Genomic DNA, 27,254 nt, shown 5'->3' on the forward strand with positions numbered 1-27,254 from the left:
CAATGCGACCAATTCTTCTGGTTCTCTGGTCCAAGATAAATGGTTGTTCATTGATAGGAACTTTCCTTTCCTTTGGACAAGTGCAAGATGAAAACTGAATGCATTTACAGGCAGCGAAGTCAAATAATTTTCCGGAAGAAGAGACAAAGTCGTCTCTTTTAGAGCTCAAACCTATTGGGTTCCTTAAAAACATTTGTTTAAGAGTCAGAAATTTCTTTTGGTATGTGGTGAGCATTTGTACTAGAGATGAGCGATATTGTGATTTTTCGATATCTGTGATTTCAGTTATTGCTATTTTTAAATCACTGTGATTTTATATTGATATTGCGATCGCAACTAAGTCGTCGTTGTTGTTGTTGTAGCGGCAGATTCTGCCAATTTGAAACTGTTTGGCCGAATAAAAGTCTGGGTCTGTTCCACTTACGTAGACCCGACTGTCGTGGGAACGACGGAAACATTTTGTCGTTATTGGCGGCAAATTCTCTTTTGGCTCTTGTAACTCGAGTCAAGTTTTTCCGCCTTTCTTTTCACTACATTTTCGCAAATGTTGGAGCGGTTCGGCTACCTGACACTTAGAGCGTATTGCATAGTTCATTTGTATGTTGGTATGATGGTTTCACACATTTCTTAGAAGGAATTACCATTAGTGTGGTTGATAATTTGTTTGTTTAGAATACCCACTTTTAATATTTTCTAGACCAAATAATTAACGCGAGTTTCCTAATCTTTGGGAAAATATTACAAACCTGTGTTTTTTTTATTCCATCATTTTTTCTGAAATTAATTAGTTACAATTCTTGTTTTCATCACAAAAAGCTTTCAAATTTATTTTTAACAATAAGTAAAACTAAAAATTTTATTAAAACAAATCAAAATATTCCATTTTGATTATATTTCATCTAATACTTCAAACATCACATTTCACTTCTTTTCCTTGATACATTTCCTGCCATCATTATTAAAAATTATAAGAACGTTACACTCAAAACTTCAAACCGCTATGACGAAAAATAGCATATACGATATATACAATACCCTGAAGAAAGTTGTTACTTTTCTGCTATTTGCTATTGTGATCGTAATTCACAGGTTCGAACTGCGATCACAGTTTCGAACTGCGATCGCAATTCACAGGTTCGAACTGTGATCACAGTTTCGAACTGCGAACGCAATTCACAGGTTCGAACTGCGATCACAGGTTCGAACTGCGATCGCAATCGCAGTTCATAGAAGCGAACTGCTATTTATAAAAAGTGATCGCAGTTGCGATTTGCGATTTTTCAATCACAGTGAAAAAATCACCGGTAGTGAAATATCGCTCATCACTAATTTGTACAACTCTGGTGTGTGATACTATCGGAATAGATGACTTTTTGAAAGTATTTTCAACCTTTTTTGCAACTATTTCTGTAACCTCTTTACTCCTAGGTTCATAGTTGTCGCCTCGGAGTCGCCCTATACGAAATCTTTCAAACTGATAACACAAAAGAACATTCTGGTAAGTAGGTAACTGGGACTCAGAGAGATTGTACGGATATATGCCAAACACAGGACATTTCTGTCTAAATTTAAATTTAGATACAGACATTTTGAGTTCTGTGTTCTGTTGAGAGAATAAAAGTGATAGCACTCGGCGAAATCAACGACAAGAGTGAAGGAACTCGATGAAAAAATATTTATGTGGAGACCAGTCCGAACGTGTCGTATGGCGCAGGGAAATGAATGTAAGTCATAGCACTCGGCGAAATTAACGTCAAGAAGTGTGGCCGCAAGCCGATTTTCACCTTGCGTTGTGACAAATAACTTTTGTTTTATACATTTTGCCATGAGATGCGTATTTCAGGCGCTAGGTAGAAAATTTCACGATTTTAGGCGAATTTCCGAAATTTCAAGGCCGGAGTTGGGGTTGAAGATGCAATCCGATCTCAAAACAAAAAGTTGCATTGGAATCAGGAAGTACTAAGGCAACTTTTCCGCACTATTAGAAATCCCGAATCGAAAAAAGTCCGGTATCGACCCACCCTAGTATACAAGGATAGTCGGTCGAACTGTCTGGCATAAATCTAGAAATGCCATGTTTTTCACACGGCCAGCTGTGACGTGATGTTTTTTTTTTGCAATATCTTTTTATTTATTGAATATGCTTTTTAAAAGCCTTACAATAAATTATGAAATCTTAAATCTATTTAAAAACTAGACAAGCTGAAGCAAGTGATTGAGCTGTTTTGGTGATTCGTTGCTCCTTAGTACGCAAGCATATCTCCCATTTTAAGACGTGTTTGATCGCAGGAATGTATTAGCCAAAGGGTGTGGGTGATCTCGGAGTTTAGATATACAAGTGTATTTAATTCTGCTGTCTTATACTTCTTTCTTTGCCATAGAAATACCAAGGTCTTTACGGATATTTTCATTACGCATGTACCACGTGATTGTTCTACGCATTTTTGATTGGAATCAATATTAGTTGCACAGGTCGTACCCCACAGTTGAATGCCATACATCCAAATCGACTTTATGACCGCATTATATAAAAGCACTTTGTTGTCTAGGCTAAGTTTGAAGTTTTTATTTAAAAGCCAATTTAAATTTGCAGCTCTTATCTTAATGCAAGGTATTTTACTAGATATATGTTTTCTCCACGTAAGTCTTCTATCTAGGTGAATACCAAGATAAGTTACTTCATTCGCTTGGGATACCTAAATATTGTTCATTTTTACTGCCGGACACATTTCTGGTCTTAGCGAAAATGTAATATGCTTACACTTTTGTTCATTCACATCTATACGCCAGTTGGCTAGCCATTCTTCGACAGACCTTAAGTGCTTGGCTAATATTCTTGATGCTATTATGTGGTATTTGTTACAGGCTCACTACAGCTGTGTCGTTCGCAAAAGTTGATGTTAATATAATATATTAGCCGTGGTTTATTTGACCATCACAAGCTAATAGCTAAATCATGGACAAATAAAACGCACTTAGCTTAATCCGTATATTCGCTTAACCCTAGAATGGTAAACATATTTTTTTGCTCTTTAATAGTAATCTTCACCTGTAAGGCGGCTTTTATAAAAAACCCACATTTTACCCTTAACAATACAAAAATTTATTAAAACAAAAACAAAAACGTATATATTACATGCTTGGTAATAAAAATAAACAAAAATAAATTTTTAAATATCTTAAATATATTATTGGCAAGATTTATAGATCACATATTTTATCAGTAGTATGAATAGATATTTTACAAAAAAAAATATAAAAAATTAAAAAATAGTTTGAGATCAAAAAATAAACTTCAGTGTCTTGTGGACCTTATATCTAATTAACATATTAAAAAATAATATAAATCTTAAAACTTAAAATAAATTCTGCAAGACAAAATAAAGTTTGTGGGTTTTCCACCTACTTTTTCACATCACATTGCCAACAGTTTGGTGATCTGTCCTCTAAGAAATAGGTTTTCTTGCATTTTGCGCAGAAATATACGCTCATACGCTTCAATTTTGGAGGACAAAAATCGCACATTGATTTTTTGCCCTTTTTTATACTTGGTTCGTCTGTATCGTCATCAGTATTATCACCAATCGCGTCATTTATTGCTGCAAAAACCCTTTTCTGCATACGTGGCCTTTCTCTTAAACGAATGGCGCACCAGTCACTACAAAGGTCCTTGCTTAGTTTCTTGAGGAATTCTTTTCTTGACATTGGCTTTATTTTTAAAACTTCACAATTGGATATGTGTATAAATTACATAGCTGTTGAGTAAAGCAATATTCAACATACCATAGAACATACAAAGTGGCCTATGCTTGTCGTGCATCGTAGAGAGCAAAAGAACAGTTTTTTGAGGCTTTGGCTTGTAGCTGACAAGAGTGAGCTTTTCGTGGAATCCAAAAAGAGATGTCCCAACTTTACGTGATGAACTACTCGTATGTTTGAACTCCGCAGGAATTTCTTGCTTATTATTCCGAACTATTCCAATAAAAGTAAGGTTGTATGGTAGTTGAAGCAACTGCTCACCTAGCGGAATGGAAGTAAACCAGTTAAATTACGATTCGTTCCATGTATAGTCTTTGTCAACAGCTTACAGCTTAGTACGCAGCTCTCAAGAAACGTAAAAACTTCATATAAAAGAACGCTTAAGAAACGTTCAAGAAACTTTCCTGCGATAAATTTAGTTGTGCTAGTACGCAGCTCTCAAGAAATCTAGTACTAATTTTTAATACTTTTTTTCAATAAACTGTGAATATGGCAAACCTGGTTTTGCGAAGAAACATCAAATCAACAATTGTTTCTTGAAGGAAATTCGAAGTAATCGTCAAATTCCTCCTAAATTAGTTGAAATCATTATTATGATGTATATTCCATTTTGAAATGTTGTATAAAACTTACCAATCATCAACAGCATTCCTTAAATCTCAATGAAAATATTTCTGTTACCATACACATACATACATACATACATAATACGCACAAAGTTTGTTTACTTTGTTTATTCTCTCTTGCTCTTCTAATGTGGATCATTCACAATGCGTAACCAGCTGTCAAAATTACTTAAAAAATAATGTACTTTTTTTCTTGAGCAATTACTTGAGAGCTGCGTACCAACCTTACAATAGTAAGATCCCAATGCTTCATTTATAATCGTGCCTACGTTTTTTCCCAATTACGGTGACGCATCAATCATATATTTCGATCTTACATCACATCCTAAAACAATCTTTATTCCGTATTTTGCCGGTTTATTAGGAATATACATACGGAATGGACAACGTCCCCTGAACACCAAAAGTTGTTCATCTATTGTCACGTACGATCCTGGCTTATCATCAAGTTCACTTCCATCAAGCGATATCTCCTCCAGCCATTTGAGTAACTGCACATCAGGAGGAGCCATCTCTAAAAACTATAAAAATTATGCAAAAACTCAAAATTTTAGCAAAAAAAAACAAAGCGAATGCGCAAACGAATATGTACAAAAAAAGTACCTTTATTGGTAAACTTCACCTCAGAGGCGACACACGTATCTATATATAACCAACGCAACGCAGCAAAACAAAATACGTCTGTGCCCAAGCTCGTACAACACTCAACTGAGTTTGCACGAGCGCACGCCTTAATACGAGTGCACGATCAGGAAAAAAAAATTCTTCTTCTTACCATTCTAGGGTTAAAGATGAATTGGGTTGGTAATGCGGACAAGAACAATCAGCTGATATACAATTTCGTTCGAAATTTCAAATTTGTAAAGGGAATATTAATATGCTATACAAATATATTCATTTTAGTTATTTGAGATCTAGAATACAACACTGAAAACAATTGTTTGTATTCGTTTTAATTTTAACTTAATACTCATCCAAAAACTCTGCACTTTTGGTTTGTTTACATTTTCATCTGTCAAAACGAAGTTTCTCGCTTTGCTAACTACTTTTTTTTTGGGGGAAAAACCTTGCTATTGTGAATGAAAAAAAAAAACGATGAAATTGCAATGCTTCTAGTTCAATATACAAGCTATGATAGCTTATGACAAGCCAATATAATTATGTTGGCTAAGTCTTCCATACAAAATAAGCTAATAGCTATCAATTTATTATTATCAAACGCCTGAGCCACGTCCAGAAATATAGCTGAACAGCACTCTCTGTGCTCAAATGCTTTTCTTATTTCGTTAGTAATTCTATTTACTTGCTCTATATTGCTATGTTTTTCAAGTAACCCGAATTGGTGCGTTGGTAGTATATCATTTTCGTGGAGGAAAGGAGCCATCTTTGATAGCAACACTTTTTTAAATGTTTTAGAAAGACAGGGTAGAAGACTGATTTATCTGTATGAAGACGGCTGTGTTAAGTCTTTCCCAGGTTTGTCTATCAAGATAATCTGCGACTTTTTCCATGAATTTGGATAGTATCCGAAACCAAGAAATGCATTAGAGAGCAAAGAGAGCACTTCTACGGCAATATTTGGTAACTCAATTAGCATTTTTGGGGTAATATTATCATGTCCTAATGCCTTTTTTGGGTTAAGTTCTTTTATTATTGGCTAAATGAGCACCTGACCCCCCTCTTAATATAATAAAGCTACACCCCACACATACGCACCATACTCAACACGATTACACCATCTACATCATCCACACATCTATACCATATTCACATCCACACCTCACACTCAACACACCTGCATTATATACACCACACACGAGGACACCGGACACAATTAACAAAAGGGACCGACGGACGGTGACCGGTCTCTTTCTATTACGATCCGCGCGCATATACAGTTCTCCAGTCAGCTACAAGCTCATTTTTTCCCGCTTTTCCAATTCGGTATACAGCACAGTCGTCGCCAAAGCAAAGGTGAGTTGCCGCGAGTTTTGATAACTAACTTTTCTATGGTCCTTCGAGCCGTATCGGACGGCACTTGTGAAAAAACATAAAATCTTAAAAAAAAACAAAAAAAAAAGTGGTGACGTGACACAGTTAACAAAAAAAAAATGTACTAAAAGTTGTCAAAAGACAACGGCGGTTCAGATCCTCCCAGTTAAAAAGGTTGGTCACATCCCTCAATTGTGGCAAATGTATACTTTGAATAAGCAAACATAAAAACGCATACGCATATACAACAAAACACGCAAAAGCAATTACTACCTCAAGCACCTCTACCTTCACAAAATACAATTTTCTATTAAAACCATTACATACATATTAAATGTCTCAGATTATATATATAAATAAGGGGGCCCAGGATGTTTAAGTGAGTTAAGCATCCACCCCCTCTACACGGTGAAACTGGCGCATCCTAATGCTACAGCGCAATTCACCACAGGATGCCACTACACAACAACATCAATATAACACACCACACTCGTACCAACCCAACCAACAAAAGCAAAAGCGAAGGGGAAGCGGACACTTTTCGATCTACACTTTCGCCATCAACATTTGTTTTTGATCCATTCGTTCGATACAAGCGCACAACAACATTCGCACGTCAACAATTCGACTATATAGAATATGTTGAGGTATTCTATACTGCGCCGCGTCAACATACGTCCCGATTACTCACCGATCCTGAGTGCTACGTTAATTCGAGTCACCAGAGCTGCGACAAGTCATCCATCCATCAGTAACCACCGGGCTACTTTTGCAAAAAACATTATTTCACGGTTCTGAAACTGGACACCGTCTCTTCGACTTTTTATCGTTAGTATAGTGCATATATTTATTTTCGGCATGTATAAATATTATACGTTTCATATTTGTTACCTGCTAAATTAAAATGATTTTAAACATAAAGTGCACTTGCGTCTTTTATTAACAAAGTGGTAGTGAGTGAATAATTTTAAATCAACTAAAGTAAATAATTATTCTAGTAAATTCAGAAGTAGAAGTCCTAATAGACACATGCGACTCGTTTGCGATATTGGGCATGGTTGCAATTTAAAGTTGTTCTTCGGGCAATTGAGTTGAAATACCTTTCCTAGGTGATTTGCAAAAAAATTTTCCTCGTCATATCGAGCCTAATTTCCACCCATGTCTCGTTGAGGCATGTTGGAGTCAGTTGCTGGCTTCATGGACTTTTGAGCTTTCCAAAGGGAATTTTGGTTGCTTGAATTTGGACAAAGCTTCTTTATAAACATTTAAGTGTTGAATTCTTCTTCACGTTTAAGCGCTTTTTTTTAAATATCGTACAGCTGATTTTAATTGAAGCTGAGTGCAAGGGGAGCGATTTATCTGCCATTCTCGTCTTGCACGCCTTGTTTCATTTACAAGCTTTTCTATTTCTCTATTAGAGATTTTTCTGCAACCAAGCAGCTTATAGTTTTTGTTTGGTGGTGCTAAGACAGCTGCATTAGTTATTATATCATTGAGTTCTCTTATGCTTTCGTCAATATCTCTTCTTGTATTTATTTTGCGCTCAATATTAATGTGGCCAAATCGTTTTATAAGATGTTAGACCCGCTTTTGCATTAACGAGTATAGGTAGTAAAAAAAATATATATAGGTTGTTCACATATCTTTATTAGTACAGGAGAGTGATCAGGAGATAAATCAGTACATGTATCAACTGTTATATACGATTTATCTATATTTTTGCTTACAGCAAAATCAATTAAATCTGGTATTTTGTTACGATCACTAGGCCAAAATGTCGGCTTACCAGTAGATATTATGTCAAAGTTATTGTGCCTATTTATAGAAGTGCGAAACAGTTGTCGTCCTTCCGGATTAATTAGTCGTGAGCCCCAATATGTGTGTTTTGCATTGTAATCTCCACCTGCTAGAAATCTATGGCCTAGTGTTCCAAAAAAGTCTTTAAATTAGATTTCTGTAATTTTAAACCGAGGTAGGCAGTATATAGCCGTCAGGTTTAAGTCCCCGCAGCGATTTTTTATAGTTGTTGTTATAGCTTGTAATTGCCCTGTGGCATAATATTCTAATGCGTGGTGATTTAACCGTTTTCTAACCAACACTGCGCTTCCTCCGTGTGCCTTTTCATCCGGGTGGTTTGTAACATAGTTTAAATCCCAGTATAAAAAAATTGTTTTGTTTGTAAGTTGAGTTTTTGACGATAGCATTACATCAATATTATTTTCATTCAGAAATCTAATAAGTTCCAATTTATGTTGGTTAACACCGTCAGCATTCCATAAACAAATGTTCAATACACTAATTTTTTACTTAAAAAAGTGTGCAACGTTTGGTTTTGTGATTTTTTATCTCTTGAATCATATTTTGCATTGAAGCCATAAATTGTGTCATACATTGGGTAAGGTTGAAAATCATAATTTCAACGCTTCCATTTGGTTGGTTTTGGTGCAATTGCATTTGTGCACTATTGCCTTTCACCACGTTTGCATAGCTCCCTTGTGTAGCATTGTCTTAAAGATTTACTGGTTTTGAAATATGGACGGGGATTTCAACATTTTCATTAGGAGGAATATTCAACATTTGGTTACGACATGCTTGAATGTCCTGTGAAAACTTCGATTTCAAATCTTTATATACAGGGCAACCCCTGTAGTTAGCAGTGTGATTTCCTCCACAATTGCATTTTGAAGTAGGATGTAGATCACCACACACCACTCAGACACTGCATAGAGTGCAATATGCTTTCGTGTCTCCATACTCTTGGCAGTTTGTACATTCTACTGAACCATTTCTCTTACGTGGTTCCTGAATGGTAATTCTGTGATGGAACAGATATTTTAAATTGTAAATCGGGTGTAATTCATTTTTCTTTAGTTGGATACAATTTGGCATCAATTCTATTTTGAACATTGGTTGTGGGACTTTGTTTCTGTTAAAAATGTTTACTACTGACTCCATTCCTTCCACCTTCTTTCAGCGCTTTTTTAACATCGTTAGAGTCTACCGAAGACTCTATACCATTTATGACAGCAACTAGGCCTTTTGAGATCTTCAGCTGGTAAAAGTAGTAATTCTTGTTACTGTTTAACAAGTACTTTACAATATCCATGAAACTTTTTTCAGTGTATAGTTGAATTTTTGTTTCATCTATGTTACCTTCTTTCAAGGGCACAATATGAAAAATGTTTGTGCCTATTAAATTGCTTATTTTTGAGACAAGTGCATTTGAGCTACGCTCACGTAAATATTGTAGACTGGAGGGGATTTGGCATTCACGGCTGGGGCGGTACCTTGTGCATCGTCGTTAGACTCTTTACTCAGTAAGACAAATCTGTTGCCATTTAAGATTTCTGGGTTTTTTATCATTTGGCGTGCCTGATTGAAGTTTTTTGGTATTGACCGCTGATTTAACTGGACTTATTTTCCTTTTTACGTTAATATAGCGATCAATCTTTTTTGTTTGGTACATTCTCACCTTGCATTTTGCTTTCCATCGCTGTCCGGGTGCTTGCTGGTACCTGCATACTGTTTGCTGTCAACGCATTTTTTGTTGCCCGATTATTGTTCTCTGCTGCTTCTGCTGAATGCGCTTGCTTAGTTGCCCTTTCAGCTATTCGCTGCGATGATGAGTCATTGCAGTTTTGTTTTTGGTAGGAGTTGCTTTTTTTGGCTCGACAAAGCTTGCTGGTGAGGCTGAGTAGCACAAATTTTTATTTGTTTGATTATTTTTCTTTTTTGTTTTTACTTTTTTGTTTTTACTTGTGCGATCAAACACGCCTTAAAAGAAGAGATATGCCTGCGTATTAAAGAGCAACGTATCACCAAAACAGCTCAATCAATCAATCAGCTTGTCTAGTTTTTAAATAGATTAAAGATTTTATAACTTATTGTTAGGCTTAAAAAAAAGCAGATCCAATAAAAATTTTTTGTTTCGTCGACAATTTGTTTAGGTTTATTAATAACAATTTGTGTGCACTGTTTGCTAATTGTTTGTTTTCAATTCAATCAATTTAATAAATTTTTTGTTTTTTTTATTTTTTACTTATTTGCTTTTTCTAAACACAGAATTCACGAAGCGAATTAAAAACACGTCCGTACACCTTGAACTCTATGAACATGTTAATAAGTTGGAAAACCATCTTCTCTGTACATTTACGCACCGGAACTGAAATCAAAAGGCTACTCTACTTTGGAAAAAATTTAGAAAAAATGATTTTCAATACCATATACGACATATAATTTCACGAAGGACAAGGCCGGCGTGGTCAGCTAGTATATATACATATGTATATAATTAACTTCTTTTATATATAGAAAACAGAAAAGCTGAAAAAGGAGAAAAGGTAAAAATCTTGATTTGTATGTTGTCTGTATAATTAAAAATTTAATATTGGCTAAATAGTAAGGGAGCCCAAGAGGGGATTTTTGCAGTTACTTAAGCGTGTCAGAAAACTATATGGGAAGAAACATTGCACCCTTTTATGTACCCCTACCAAATATGAGCCCTTAATATGGAGGCGTGCGTTGGGGGGGGTTCGTCAGATTAGAGAAAAAAAATCGATCCTTCGAGAAACTCGAGCGCGTTAGATTAAGAGATGGTATGTTAAATGCATGAAGACGAGTGTATATTTCAATATTCTGACAGTTTGAGGGTGGCCTAGAGAAATAGCAGGGTGACAAATCTGTAAAAAAAAAACGTCACCTTGAAATACTCGAGCGCGATAGATTTTTTTTTTTCATTTTAAAGGTAATTCTGTCAGAATCACGAAAATCATATAATCTGACAATTTCCGTGGGCCGATACAGGTAAAATCGTCGATAAAAGGTCAAGCGTACTAATCACCATAGCGTGGTTGTTGTTAGTAAACGCTTGACATTTTTGTTTGTTTCGTTCATTTACAGCGATCAGTTTTACATCCATTGTAAAAATGAGTGACGTTATTGTCAAATGTGTTTACTGTGGCGAAGAAACGTATGAAAAAAAAAGTTTATTCCACAAACTCTAAATTTTTTTATTAATATTTAGATATATTTTCATATTAATAAATTATTCAATTTTCTATACATATACATATGTATATGTATACAATATACATAATACATATAATATTGTATACATATGTATATGTATACACTGTTTTTATTACATCCTATAACAAAAACAAGAACCAAACAGAATTCTTCCACTTTTAAATCGTCAGATTAATGATATGCCTCTATATAATTGTCAGATTATCTTTTGGGAAGACTCTGACATTAAGTTCATCCCACTGTATAAAAATCTGACGCGCTCGAGTATCTCAAGGTCACCTTTTTTTTTTACAAGTTTTAAAATCAATAAATGACTTTTGTCCACGTCGAAATTGTCAGAATATTAAATGGTACACTTTTTAGAGGTTCATTAACATTCGCTTAGAAAATCTGACGCGCTCGAGTAACTTATATTTTTTTTTTTTTAACCTGTCATTACGGCCTTCAACCCTGACTTGATTGTCAGATTAATATATATCGACTATCAGAAATACAATGCGCGTATATAACATAAATGACTGACGCGCTTGAGTATGTTCTTGTGACTGTTTTTTTTTTACATTTTTGACACCAATTTCCCGCTCTTCTCTCCACTAAAATGGAAAACTTCACCTAGACTTTCTTTTTATTTAAATGTTATCTTGACAATCTAGTAAGTCTCCATGACGCTCCAGTAACTGCAAATTTAGCACTCCGGGCTCCCCTACTAAAATGAGTTGTTTTACATTAAAAATCGTATTAAAATTACTGTTGATCGCAACATTGTTTAAATTGAAAAACGAATTGAAAGTATTATAACTTGAACCTCGATATCCTCTTTTTGTAAAGAAATTAAAAAAGCTATTTAAATCTATCTTGAATTACCCTTATAAGTTAACCGGGTGTTTTATTTCAATAAGTGAAAGTGGTAGGTGTGTCAAAGGTAAAAGTGAAGTGGCACCTACTCAAACAGTTCTACTTTAAACATTGGTCCTTCGAGCTGCAAAGAAAGGCACTACTTGGAAAAAGAAGATTCGAAGGGCAAATAATATATATTGTTTGTGAAAAATTAAAGTGAGGTGACATATACATACACATACATATACAAAAAATTTTTTTTTAAGAAAAAATAATAAATATTAAAAAAGGTGGGGTGACATATACATCTTAATATATAAAAATCACGTGTCACGTTGTTTGTTTGCGATGGACTCTTAAACTACTGAACCGATTTTAATGAAATTTTTAACACTGTGTGCAGTTTGGTCCAACTTGAAAGATAGGATAGTTTATAACTCTCCTTATAGTCGCATTATTTATTTATTGCAAATTATTTGTTTATTATTAGCAAAGAGCTATCCACCAGTTGGTGGCGCTAACAGCGGTATTGAGTGCGGTATGTTACAGTAGATGGCGCTACAAACATTAAAAACATTAAATGAAAATGCGTTGTTTGAAGTTTATATTATTTGTGGTAAAGTTATACGAGTCTATGACTTCCAAAAAAAAATAAAAATTGGGCGGGGCGAAGTTCGCCGGGTCAGCTAGTATATGTATATAAAAAAAACAGTTTGAACAAGTAAGGAAGCGCTAAGTTCGGGTGTCACCGAACATTTTATACTCTCGCATGATAAAGTGATAATCGAGATTTCATTATACGTCATTTACATATTTTTTTATTTTGCTGTAAAATTAATTAGAATTAAATTCTGAGAGATTTAACGACATTTTCGGTGAAAAATTAGGTTAGGTTGGGCACTGAGTTCTTCGTGTTCGATATCAGGGACCTTGAAAAGTTATAGCCCGATCACGACAATTTTTCTATGAGGGATCCCTCAGCTCCGTTTTTGTGTAAAGTTTTATTCCGCTATCATCATTGGTTCCAAATGTATATAATATACAGAGAAGGCATAAGATGGAATTCAAAATAGCGTTGAATTGGAAGAAGGCGTGGTTGTGAACCGATTTCACCCATATTTCGCACATGTCATCAGGGTGTTAAGAAAATATTATATAACGAATTTCATTGAAATTGGTAGAGTAGTTCCTGAGATATGGTTTTTGGTCCATAAGTGGGCGACGCCACGCCCATTTTCAATTAAAAAAAAACCTGGGTGCAGCTTCCTTCTGCCATTTTTTCCGTACAATTTAGCGTTTCTGATGTTCTTTGTTAGTCGGTTAACGCACTTTTAGTGATTTTCAACATAACCTTTGTATGGGAGGTGGGCGTGGTTATTATCCGATTTCTTCCATTTTTGAACTGTATATGGAAATGCCTGAAGGAAACGACTCTATAGAGTTTGGTTGACATAGCTATAGTAGTTTCCGAGATATGTACAAAAAACTTAGTAGGGGGCGGGGCCACGCCCACTTTTCCAAAAAAATTACTTCCAAATATGCTCCTCCCTAATGCGATCCTTTGTGCCAAATTTCACTTTAATATCTTTATTTATGGCTTAGTTATGACATTTTATAGGTTTTCGGTTTCCGCCATTTTGTGGGCGTGGCAGTGGGCCGATTTTACCCATCTTCGAACTTAACCTTCTTATGGAGCCAAGAAATACGTGTACCAAGTTTCATCATGATATCTCAATTTTTACTCAAGTTACAGCTTGCACGGACAGACGGACGGACGGACAGACAGACATCCGGATTTCACCTCTACTCGTCACCCTGATCACTTTGGTATATATAACCCTATATCTGACTCTTTTAGTTTTAGGACTTACAAACAACCGTTATGTGAACAAAACTATAATACTCTCTTTAGCAACTTTGTTGCGAGAGTATAAAAACGGACACAAAACGATTCCGTTTTTTGATTCCCAAATCAAAATCAAAAAAAATTACAATAATAAAAAAAAGGGTACCGTGTGTGCAGTTATAAAAAAAGGTACAAAACACATATTAATATACATATACATACAAGACAGTGCTTAAAACCAAAAACCAAAAAAAAAAACTTAAGTCGAGCGCAAAACTTAACACATACGTATGTATACGAGGTATGACGCGTTGTCGTGATGAAGGATCCAGTTACGAGCGATGTGTGAGCGCACCCTTTTGACTCGTTTTCGCAATCTTTCGAGTACTTGGCAATAGTAGACTTGATTCACAGTTTTCCCCGGTGTAACGAATTTTTTGTGGACGATTCCACGGCTATCAAAAAAAGCAATAATCATCGTTTTCACTCATGCGAGCTTTTTTCGGGCGGGGAGCGTGCGGAGACAACCATTGTGAGCTTTGGCGTTTGGTTTCCAGGTCGTATTGGAAAAACCAGCTCTCATCGCCTGTAATAACTCGATCAAGCTGGATCGTTTTCCACTTGTTCCAAACAGTCTTCTGCGACGGTCATTCGATGCTGCTTTTCCATTTTCGTGAAGAGCACTACAAACAAACGTCTACTCAACTTGACGCAGCAGGTGAGGGGGGGATGCCGGAAAAAGAGAAAGGGAATTCCAAGGTCACAGGTCTCATTACTTAATTGTCAAACCTCGTAAAATCTAAACTATGTGAAATAACCTAATAAACTGCGGAACCAAACATTAACAAACCTGGAAAAAAATAATAAACCAAAAACGCCAACCAACGAATGGAAAGTTGCAACTACGGAAAAGGGAACAAAAGGAAAGGAAACAGAGAGGAACCAAATTGGACGCAGTGGCATAAACTACCCTCACCCCTCCATTCAAACCCGTATATAAAGCCCTCAAAGTCCCCTGAAGTGTATCAACTTCATCTAATATTTTAAATAATTTGTACTTATTTGCATATACATATGTATGTTGAAAGTTACAGTTGATCTCTCTAAAAACTGTATACGATCCTGTAAATTTTAATAGAACGGTTGCTACCAAACTGTTCAAACTTACGGTGCATTTCCGGGAAACCGAAAAACGGTTTGGTACATTACATATGTACATTCAAATATATGTATGAACGGTATATAGTATGATATATATATGTATATATATATATATATATATATATATAATTATACATATACCGGCATATACATATCTGATAAAAGGCCTACCTATGCTTACATTTGTGTATCTAAACACACAACATTAAAAATAAAAAAAAAAATAGAATTTTCAAGTATTCACTTGACAACATTTTCCGGCAATACCCTTTATACTCAAAACAGAATAAGTAGGATTGCGCAAAAAGTAAGCTAGGGCAATTGCGAAATTTAAAAGAAAAAAGAAAAATAACAAAACCGAACATACATACATACATAAATATGTGCACAATAGTCACCACTTACATATGTACATACCTCTTACATACCGAAACAAAGCGTGAAACAAAATTAATGCAACATACACCCACATGTACATATGTATAAACAGTATTATTAAAATTTTACATATTAACAAAAAGTGCATACCTGCACTTCACCGATTTTATATTTGATACATTGCGTATACAACAAGTATGGGATATATGGGATGGAGTCATGTGTAGAAGTTCACGCAAGTGAGGAAAATTCTCTGATCGCCATTCACTTGGGAGTGGCCAGAAACGATTCTTTTACATATGATTCAAGCAGCTCACGACTTCCGGTCTTTGACCAAGTATCCTCTGGGTAGCCTAAGAACATCCGTTTGAAGGCGAGCTAAAGTGAGAAGGTGAGGGCATGCACCTGAAATATCCGGCCCCTTAATTGGGAAGGTGCCGCTGCCCAGCTGGTTGATGTTCTCGTGAAAATAAAGGCTGACATCACCACCGTCCAAGAAATGCGATAGACGGGACAAGGACAGAGACGAGTAGGTCCCTGTGGCATTTAATACAGTGGCCATATAAAGGAGCGCAAGTTTGGTGTTGGATTCGTGGTGGGAGAGGGACTCCGTCGCCGAGTACTATCATTCACTCCGAAGAATGAACGTCTAGCCACAATCCGCATCAAAGCGAGGTTCTTCAACATATCGCTGATTTGCGCCTACGCCCCGACGGAAGAGAAGGACGATGTGACCAAAGATGCCTTTTAAGAGTGCTTGGAGCGCACTTATGAGAGATGCCCCCGCCACGATGTCAAAATCGTGCTTGGCGACTTCAACGCCAGGGTGGGCAAAGAAGGTATTTTTGGCACTACGGGCGGTAAATTCAGCCTCCACGTGGAAACATCCCCAAATGGGTTGAGGCTGATCGGCTTCGCCGGGGCCCGAAATATGGTTATCTGTAGTGCTAGATTCCAGCATAAGAAGATACATCAAGCTACCTGGCTGTCTCCGGATCGAAAAACCTCCAACCAGATCGATCATGTTGTGATAGACGGAAGACATGTCTTCAGTGTTTTAGATGTGCGTGCGCTCCGAGGTCCTAACATCGACTCGGACCACTATATTGTTGCAGCCAAAATTCGCACTCGCCTCTGTGCAGCAAAAAACGCACGCCAACAAACACAAGGAAGGTTCGACGTCGAGAAGCTGCAATCACAACAGACAGCCGAACGATTTTCTACTCGGCTTTCACTCCTGTTCTCTGAGAGCAGTCGTCAACAACTCGGTATAAGGGAACTGTGGGACGGCATTTCAACTCCTTACGTACAGCTGCAGCCGAAACCATTGGTTTTCGGAAAGTGCTAAAGGACAGCTGGTACGACACTGCCGTGTCGCAGCGGAGAGAAAACAGGCTGCCTACCTCGCAACGTTACGATAGACCACAACACGTGTTGGATGGGATTGATACCGAGAGTTGAAGAGAGAAGCGAAACGCATTTGTAGACAGAAAAAGAAAGAGGCCGAAATGCGTGAGTACGAAGAGCTTGATAAGCTGGCCAACAGGGGTAATGCTCGAAAATATGTGGCGACTTCGAAACCGGAGCATACACTTGTAGAACCCCCAAAGGTGATCTAGTGACCGATTCCTAGAGCATACTAAAATTATGGAGAGAACACTTTTCCAGCCTGCTAAATGAAGAAGACGAACCCGATTCCCTAATCGAGGACGATGGAGCAGACGTTCCATTGCTCGACCATGAAGAAGTTCGAATAGCAATTACCCGCCAACAAAGCGGCGGTGGCCGATGAATTGCTGGCCGAGCTATTTAAACAAGGCGTCGAAGAACTGATAAGGAGCATGCATCAGTTTCTTTGCAAAATATGGTCGGACGAAAGTATGCCCAACGATTGGAATTTAAGTGCGTTATGCCCAATCCATAAAAAAGGAGACCCTACAATCTGCGCCAAATACCGTGGGATTAGCCTCCTCAACAGCGCATATAGGGTTCTATCGAGCGTATTGTGGGAAAGATTAAAGCCCACCGTCAACAAACTGATTGGACCTTATCAGTATGGCTTTAGGCCTGAAAAATCAACAACTGAAAAGATATTCACCATGCGCAAAATCTTAGAAAAGACCCGTGAAAGGAGAATCGACACACACCACCTCTTCGTCGATTTCAAAGCTGCTTTCGACAGCACGAAAAGGAGCTGCCTTTATGCAGATATTTCTGAATTTGGTATCTCCGCAAAACTAATACAGTTGTGTAAACTGACGTTGAGCAATTTCAAAAGCTCCGTCCAGATTGGGAAGTACCTCTCCGAGCCGTTCGAAACCAAACTAGATTTCAGACAAGGCGGCTCCCTATCCTGCGACTGCTTCAATCTACTGCTGGAGAAAATAATTCGAGCTGTAGAGCTGCTGGCGTATGCCGATGATATTGAGCAATACCAAAAGCTCCTTTAGGATCGGGAAGGGCCCCTCCGAGTCGTTCGATACCAAACGAGGTTTCAGACAAGGCGACTTCCTATCGTGCGACTTCTTCAATCTACTGCTGGAGAAAACTATTCGAGTGTACAACTTCTGGCGTATGCCGATGATATTGATATCATCGGCCTCAACACCCGCGCCGTTAGTTCTGCTTTCTCCAGACTGAACAAGGAAGCAACGCAAATGGGTCTAGCAGTGAACGAGGGCAAGACGAAATATCTCCTGTCATCAAACAAACAGTCGTCGCACTCGCGACTTGGCTCTTACGCCACTGTTTACAGTCAAAACTTTGAAGTTGTAGATAATTTCATCTATTTAGGAACCAGCATTAACACCACCAACAATGTCAGCCTAGAAATCCAACGCAGGATAACTCTTGCCAACAGGTGCTACTTCGGACTGAGTAGGCAATTGAGAAGCAAAGTCCTCTCTCGACAGACAAAAACCAAACTCTATAAGACTCTCATAATCCCCGTCCTGCTATATGGTGCAGAGGCTTGGACGATGTCAACAGCGGATGAGTCGACGTTGCGAGTTTTCGAGAGAAAAATTCTGCGAAAGATTTATGGTTCTTTGCGCGTTGGCCACGGCGAATATCGCATTCGATGGAACGATGAGATGTACGAGATATAGGACGACATTGACATAGTTCAGCGAATTAAAAGACAGCGGCTACGCTGACTAGGTCATGTTGTCCAAATGGACGAAAATACTCCAGCTCTGAAAGTATTCGACGCAGTACCCGCCGGGGTAACAGAGGAAGCGGAAGACCTCCACATCGTTGGAAGGACAAAGTGGAGAAGGACCTGGCTTCGCTTGGAATATCCAATTGGCGCCACGTTGCGAATAGAAGAAACGACTAGCGCGCTGTTGCTAACTCGGCTATAATCGTGGAAACGCTACGTCTATGCCAGTAAAGAAGAAGAAGAAGTATACAACAAAAATAAAAAACTTTTTATCTTAAAGATTTCACGCGTACTTATTATTATCAGAAGTACTCTGAGAGAATTTTTTTTTCTCATATTTTCGATTTTATCATATTATCTAAATGAACGGAGATTCTAAGGAATCTAAATCAATACAATGTCTAAAAGTACAAAAAATGATTTTAGAAGAAAAGAGCCCAGGTACACCTGCTGATGCTACACGCTCAAACCAAAGTGCTACAAAGCAAAAAAAGCTGAAAGGTATTTCATTTTATTTTAAGTTTATTGCTGAGAGTAACAGTCTAATTCGATACTGCACTCGATTTTCATCTTCACCGATTCAAGACAATTCTGAAAGCTGCGTATGACTCAATTGTAGAATCTGCCGAATCAGATCTACCTGAAATTTTCAAATCTTCACCATAGTCCAAATATGAAAACTGCTTAGACCAGTATGAAGAGACGAAAGCTATGATCTCCGATCAATTGAAATTAATTAAAGCAATTGCACCTACTCTACAACCAACAGTAGAGCTGCCACAAGTTCGAAGCCAAGAGGCGAGTTCAGGCATCCACCTCAAGGTGCTCGCATGTAACACTGAAATTTTTCACGGTGGTTATGAACAATGGCCGTCCTTCCGGGACATGTTTACACCCGTGTACATAAACCATCCAAAATTATCACAAGCGCAAAAGTTGTATCACCTCCGATACAAAACGAAAGGTCAAGCTGGCGTCATAGTCAAACAGTTCGATCTTAATGACGAAAATTTCAATTATGCTTGGGAAGCTCTAAAAGCTCGTTACGAGAACGAAAGAATATTAGTCGACAAACAAGTCACAATATTGATGAATTCAAAAAGAAACAAGTGAAGAATTTATAAAACTTCAATCCACTGTTTCAAATTGCTTGTCGGTTCTAGCGACCCAGGATATTCCCACAGACAATTGGGACCCCATTCTGGTAAATATATGCACATCCGCATTACCAGAAAAATCGTTACTTTTGTGGGAGCAATCGCTCTCATCACGAAGAAAGTGCCCAAGGTGGCAACAATTGAAAGATTTCTTAACTACCCAATATGAAATTGCGGAAAGAGTAAATAAAAAAATGGTCAGAACTAAACACGTTCAACACGACCTAAATCGATACTTCATTAGACCTCAAGCGAGTAACAACAACAACTTAAGTCGTAGTTTTTTCAAAACACAAGCGTTCACATCCGAACAAAACAAACATACGTCAAGCGAACTGTATAAAGGAGGGCGCAGGCTGAAAACTTGCGAGAAATTTAAAAAACTAATATTAACGAAAGAAACAATTTCGTAAGAACGAAAAAACTTTGTACCAACTGTTTCTCACATGCGAGTTCATTTTTACCAGAAGTAAAAATGAGTCAAAAGAATATATTTTGAGCTGCACCGAAATGTGTACTCTTTATTTATACTCTTAAGACTAACTTATTACATGTTTCTTATTTCTATTTATACTAACTAGAATCTTTACTTATTACTAGTTGATAGTTTCTTTAGATACAGATTCTATTATTTGTTTAAGATTGTATACATATACAAGTATCTTGTTTGCTTAGATATATTTGTTTTGTTTTAACCTTTATCTGCTCTTCGCGTTGAAAACGACATAAAAGCAATACATTTTTTTTTAATTTTTATGAAAAGGGGCGGCAAGAAGTCAACTGAATTTCTCGACTTTGTTAATAACATTAATTTGCTTTGTTTAAACTGTTTTTCGTTCCACAAGTTTTTTTTTGTGGATTGTGTTAAAAAAAAATTACGTTGGCTACCCTCCTGCGTCGTTTTCGACGCATATGAGAAAACATCTGTTTTTTGGAGGGAAACTAATTTGTCATTGTTCGTTTCGCGAGTTATTGGGTTTTTTGCAAGTGATGAAGTTATTTGTGATTAATTTATACATAAAAGAGATATAAAAGAAAAAATTTAATATGTGCCAACCAAATTATTTGTCAAGTGAAGAAATAGGAGTTTTTCTAAATGAAAGTGAAGCAGAAGATAATTGCAGTTTTTCTGATGCTAGTGATGAAGTGTACGTGTCAGAAGGGTCAAAAGCTAATGAAAGTGATAACTCTTCAAGTGATAGTGATTCTGGTGGTGAGGATTATATTCCACCAACTGATGCTAACGATAGTCATGGTTACACTGCAAATACCGATCCATTGTACGTATCAAAGGATGGCACAATATGGCAGCCAGAACCATTTCAGCCGCAAAGTGGTAGATTTAGGAATGAGAATGTTATCAGTCTTTCGCCTGGCGTCACTCGATTTGCAAAAGCCCGTGTCAACGACATAAAAGATGCTTTTCTCCTATTTTTGCCTCCACATCTAGAAAACATAATTCTAAAGCATACAAATGCATTTGCCAAAGCTAAGTATGGCGACGAATTCATGCGAATTGATTCCAGTCTGTTGCAAGCTTATATCGGTATATTGATTTTAGCTGGTGTATATAGGTAAAATAGCGCTGCGTATTTAGGAACCCATTATACAAAAATTTTATTTATATTTTTAGATCAAAAAACTAGTCAAGGGTTGATTTGTTCGATGCAGAGTATGGTCGTCCCATATTTAGGGCTATTATGCCGAAAAAGACGTTTGAATATATCAATCAAGTAATTCGATTTGATGATACCATCAGCCGGAGGCAAAAAACATGTGACGATAAATTTGCACCGATCCGAGATTTGTTTGAAAAATGGCCGAATTCATTAGCTGATTATTACAACCCTCATGAATGTGTTACCGTAGATGAACAGCTGCTGGGTTTTAGGGGTCGATGCAAATTTCGTCAATATATGCCTCCGATACCAGAGAAATATGGAATTAAGTTTTGGTTGTGCGTCTGTTCTGAGGCTTGCTATATTTGGAAAATTCAGCCCTATTTGGGTAAACCAGTCGGTGCAAGCTCATGTGAAAAAAATCAGGGTCAACGTGTTGTTTTGGATTTGGTTCGTGGGTTGAAGGGGCACAACGTGACAATGGATAATTTTTTTCTTCATACGGTCTCGGTCAGGAATTGCTAACAAAAGGAGTCACGATGGTGGGAACTATGAGGAAAAATAAGAGATCTAATCCGCCAAATCTTCTGAAATGCATAAAACTACCTTTGTACCATTCAACATTTGCATTCACAAGCAACACAACGCTTGTTTCATATGTTGGTAGAAAAAATAAGTGTACAATTTTACAAAGCACTTTGCATAACTCTAAAGAAATCGAGCCCGGAGTTCCGATTTACTTGTTTATATTCGTCTATTTGCTTTTTTCATTCAAAATAGGCGGTGTCGAGACGGTTGATAAGATGCTTTCCTGCTACAGTTGCAAGAGGAAAACTAATAGATGGCCGATGGCTGTATTTGCTAATGTAATTAACATATCGGTTTTGAATGCGTTAATCATTTTCAAGGAAATTAATCCTTATTGCCAGACTACACAAAAAAACACAATAAGAAAGAACTTTCTACGGGAGCTAGGATTATCACTTGCTAGACCATTTATGACATGTAGAACTGGAAAGCCGAGGTCAAGTTCATCCGCGAATTTGCTCGATATGGCATCTTCACCAAATGCATCGAAAAAATCAAAAAGCGTTCCTCCACAAATTAAAGGAAGGCAAAAATGTGCGATGTGTCTGGAAAGTAATTTTGCTTCAAAAAATAACATGTATACTACAATTTGTTGCTTTTGTTCAAAAGGTACATGCAAAAACATAGACAACCGAAACGTATGCGTCAAGTGCATAGAAAATAAGTTAATTTAAGTTTGGAAAAAAATTAAAACAGTATTTTTTTCGGTTAAGAAAATAAAAACGACAAAATTAATGTTGGTTTTCGCCGTCCATGTTTTCAATTTTCCACTAAAAACAATGGGAAGTACATATGCGTCGAAAACGACGCATGAGGGTAGACAATGTAAGTTATTTTTAGGAGCAGATGAAGGTTAAGATAAGGCTGTTGTGGTATTCAAAATCAAGGTTGTTTTGATACTTGTTTGTTTAGGATTGTTTGTTGTAGTGATAGTGCATTTCAATCGTTCCAACTCAAGGTTGTTTGCATTCTGTTTACTGAAACAAAAGGTTGTTTTGCTGTTTGTTACTATTACAAGGAATTCGTTCCTTAACTTGCGCATGCGCTCAAAAATTGCGAAAGCAAATTTAATTGCGTTTATTGCCATAAACGACATAACTCAATGCTTCACATTACAAATTTTTCCAGCTTCGCTCAAAATAACGGTAATGTTAAAAGTGCTGCGGGATTAGTTGCAAGAGCAAATCCCGACTTACAAAATTACGAAAATTGCCAAGAAGCACCATGCTTCCCAAAGGCTTTCAAAACTCAGACGCTACAAAGCGAAAACCAAAGCAGTGTATTATTAGTGGTCTCCATCGAGCACCGAGGAAAACTGTTTAAACTTAGGGCCTTAATAGACCAAGGATCTCAACGTTCATTTATAGCGTCTAGGGCACAAAATAGGCTACATTGGCAACAAAACTAGCTAATTTTGAAATTACGAGAATGGGCGGAAGAGTTGAACAAAACTCAAACAAAATCTGTCCCATTACCCTTATTTCCCCCCAAGCGAATAAGCGCATACAAGCAGAAGCTATTGTTTAACTCGTTGGTTTTAGCCACCACTTACCTCGGCGCTAGGTATTTGCGCATAAATTATTTAGTAAGAAAATATAATAAAAAACACAGTCTCTTCACCCGCAACTAATTAGAAGCAAAACACAATATGGTTGGGGTTTTTTTCTTTCGGTTTTTTTTTGGTTTTATTTTCTTTGTTCACTGCCACTGCACTTTGTAAACACTTCGATATAATAATAAACAAAATGGATCGATGTATAAAAGACCAGTTGACGCTGCGTGATACGTTCGTTCGGTTCGAGATCGACGAAAAGAAGGGAAGGTCGTCCTCTGGAGCGGTCGCTTTTGATGGTTGAGTAGTGAAGAGTTGTGGTGTGATGTCCGCATGTGTAGTATATTCGTGTGTAGTAGTGTGTGGTGTCTTCATTTGTGGATCGCGTTAGTGTGGTGTGTTGTCGTGTGGTCGTTCAGTGTCGGGTGTATAGAGGGGAGAGCTAACTCATCTAGCCATCCCGGCCCCCCTAGGCGAATATTAGCCTAGCAGTCGCTGTAGTTGCTGCAGCGTGGCAACAACGCTGCTAAGGTCAGTGGAGCGGCGTGGTGTACGAGGCTGCCGGCGCCGCGGGGATGCTTCAATTCTCCTCGGTCTGGAAGATGGTGGGGCAATTAGCCTTCGGTGCCGACTGGGACGACTGGGCTGCTGCGATCGGCTCGTGGCAAACTGTCGCGCTACAGGCCGTTTCGGGGTTCGATGCAGCATGGTGTGGTGCGGCCTATTGCACAGTTGGCATAGGGTCAATGATGTGCACTCCTGTGTGGTGTGTACCGGTGCCAAGCAGTTCAGGCAGTGCCCGTGAGCTTGAGCAACCTTCTGCCGTTGCATGGGCTGCATGCTGGGGAAAATGCTACAATGTTGCAGCCGGTGTGGGCGCCGACATAGGGGACATCGGCTGCGCTGAGGTTCTGCTACGGGTGTTGAGGACGGTGGTAGTGGTCGAGTGCCACTACGAGGAGCGGTAGCAGTGGCGGTTGCCGCTGGAGTTCGAGGCGCTGGAGTTGCCACAGGGCGCGACACGGTTATGGTTGACCTTACCGTTGGCGTTGGCACAGTTGGCATATCCACATCCAAGGTAAGCTGTATGGGAGGAGGAATGTGGTTAAAATGTGTGTCATTAAAATGTGTATGGCGATCGTGCCACGTTATGTGGCATGAAAGGGTCGTCACGTAGATCGACCATTGCGTTAGGTTTCGATATAGTTTAAGCGAGTTTTTTATTTGCGGGTTTATTACGTCGGGTTTTTGGTTATTTAATTTGCGTTACGATAATATCGGCGGTTTTTTCGTTATTTGCGGTTTCGTCAATGTGTGGTAGAAAACATAGTTTCACGAGCGGTCTTGTTAATATACCGCTTTGAGTGCGGAGATCAACGACTCGTATATGACCGTCGGAACCGCAGTGTAGTTTTTCAATGCGGCCAAGCCGCCATTCTTTTTTTTTATGAAGGTCCTTTATATATTCTTCCTTCCATCGGCGGCTGAAATCGTGATGGACGATTTTTATTCTCTCCCATTGATTTAATAAGGATAGCGACCCCACGCCTGGCTCAGGTGTGGCCACAATGGGTGCTCCTTTGAGAAAATGCCCTGGTGTTAGGGCTGTGAAGTCAGAGGGATCTTGCGAGAGGGTTGTGAGTGGCCGTGAATTTAGAACGGCTTCAATTCGCACTAACAGTGTGGTGAACTGTTCATAATTAAATTTGTAGTTTCCAGCTACTTTTTTGAAGTGGGATTTAAAGCTTTTTACTGCTGATTCCCATAAACCACCCATCTGAGGAGCGCTTGGGTGGATAAATTGCCAGTTAATACCTTGGGGAGCATACCTTTGTACAATCTCTGGTGAGACTTGTTTGATAAAATCCACAAACTCCTTTTCAGTGGCTCTTTGGGCTCCAATGAAGGTTTTACCATTATCGCTCATCAGTTTTGATGGGAAGCCGCGTCGTCCGACGAAGCGAGTGAATGCCGCGAGAAAAGCCTCCTTTGTCAGATTCGTACACAGCTCTAGGTGCACTGCTTTTGTCGTAAAATATACAAAGACAGCCACATAGCCTTTCATTAGAGTGGGGGACCTTAGCATGGACGCCTTTATCTGAAAAGGCCCAGCAAAGTCGACACCTGTAACTGTGAAAGGCAGAGCGAAGTTGCAGCGTTCCGATGGAAGTGCTGCCATAATCTGTGTTCGTAACTTCTGCTTGTGCATAGTGCAGATCTTGCACATGAAAATGCATTTCTTTATTTGGGGCTTAAGACGGGGAATATAGAACTCTTGACGGACTATATGCTGCATTAGGCTATGTTCAGCGTGAAGCATGAGTAAGTGGATATAATTGAGGAGTAGTGTGGCAAGTTGGGATTTCTCTGCTATAATTAGAGGGTGGCGTTCGTTATACGCCATTCGCACGAAGCAGACCTTTCGTGTCCAAGAATGGGTTAAAAACCAAGATTGAACTCCTTTTATCAATGGGTTTTGATTCTCTTAATAATGAGATATCGCGGCTGAAGTAGCGCATTTGAGTGGATGCGATTAGTGCGACCTTTGCCTTTTGGAGTTCTAGGTGCGTTAGCGTATCGCATTGGTTAGCTTCTGGGTGAATTCCCTTAATTTTATTTTTGAGTCGCTCTACGAATTTTAGCATGTAGGCGATAACTCGAAGGGCACGAGGGAACGATGAAAATCGCTCAAGGATGTCATTATCATCCAATGTTGCGTGAAAGCAGTCGATTTTTCGACTTTCTGGGGCAATTATATTGCGCATGGGCGATTTTGGCCAAGAATCGGGAGATTCTGTTAACCATCGGGGGCCAGAGGGTGGTAGTGGCAAGGTGCAACGGCTTGCACCCTCTTGTACCTAAATCGCCAGGATTGTTAGCACTGGCTACGTGTCGCCAAGTGGCTGACCCCACTAGATCAAGTATTTGTGGCGTACGATTAGAAATGTACGTTTTCCATGCGTGTGGTGGTTTCTCCAACCAGGCTAGATCGATTTCAGAATCGGACCAAAGATGCAATCTGTATTTCTTCATGTTTAAGTGGGTCTGCACCATGGAAACCAATTTTGCGAGTAGTAGGACGCCACAGAGCTCAAGTCGAGGTAGACTTAGCGTTTTTAGAGGAGCTACCTTAGCCTTAGCTGCTAATAAGTGGCTTGTGGTCACGTTATTGCTTTGTGTGCGCACATATAAAGTGGCACAGCATGCCTTAAAAATGACACGGAAGCTGAACTTGAAAATGTAAACGAGCACATGGCCTTTAGGCGAAGCTCAAATGTAATGCGAACACCGCCACTACATATCAACCACGAAAGCAGCACAGCAGTAGGTGATGAACAAGACAAGCAGCAAAATGTAACCCCTATAGCAAGGAAACCCATTAGTGGCGGAAATATGCCAGCCTTCTATCGACTCGGCGAACAGATTGGCAATCTGGTTACTATTCTCGAGAATGGAAAGAGACGGTCTATCCATCAGGCCATGAGGGACACAATAGGACGGATAACCTCACTATATGAGCTAGCGGCCTCTGAGTGGGCTACCAATCCAAA

At 38.4% G+C, this 27,254-nt stretch overlaps 1 protein-coding gene across 2 annotated transcripts in view; it reads left to right on the forward strand.

The window, feature by feature from the left end:
- Positions 1-27,254, forward strand: part of LOC115065965 (uncharacterized) — a 157,907-nt gene that overhangs the window by 36,359 nt on the left and 94,294 nt on the right. For both annotated transcript variants that reach the window (XM_049460466.1, XM_049460467.1), the window contains exon 2: positions 10,440-10,717. The gene's annotated coding sequence lies outside the window, so the exon portion shown is untranslated. The remainder of the gene's footprint in view (positions 1-10,439; positions 10,718-27,254) is intronic.

Source organism: Bactrocera dorsalis, chromosome 6 (assembly GCF_023373825.1).
Source record: "Bactrocera dorsalis isolate Fly_Bdor chromosome 6, ASM2337382v1, whole genome shotgun sequence".
NCBI classification, from domain to species: domain Eukaryota; kingdom Metazoa; phylum Arthropoda; class Insecta; order Diptera; family Tephritidae; genus Bactrocera; species Bactrocera dorsalis.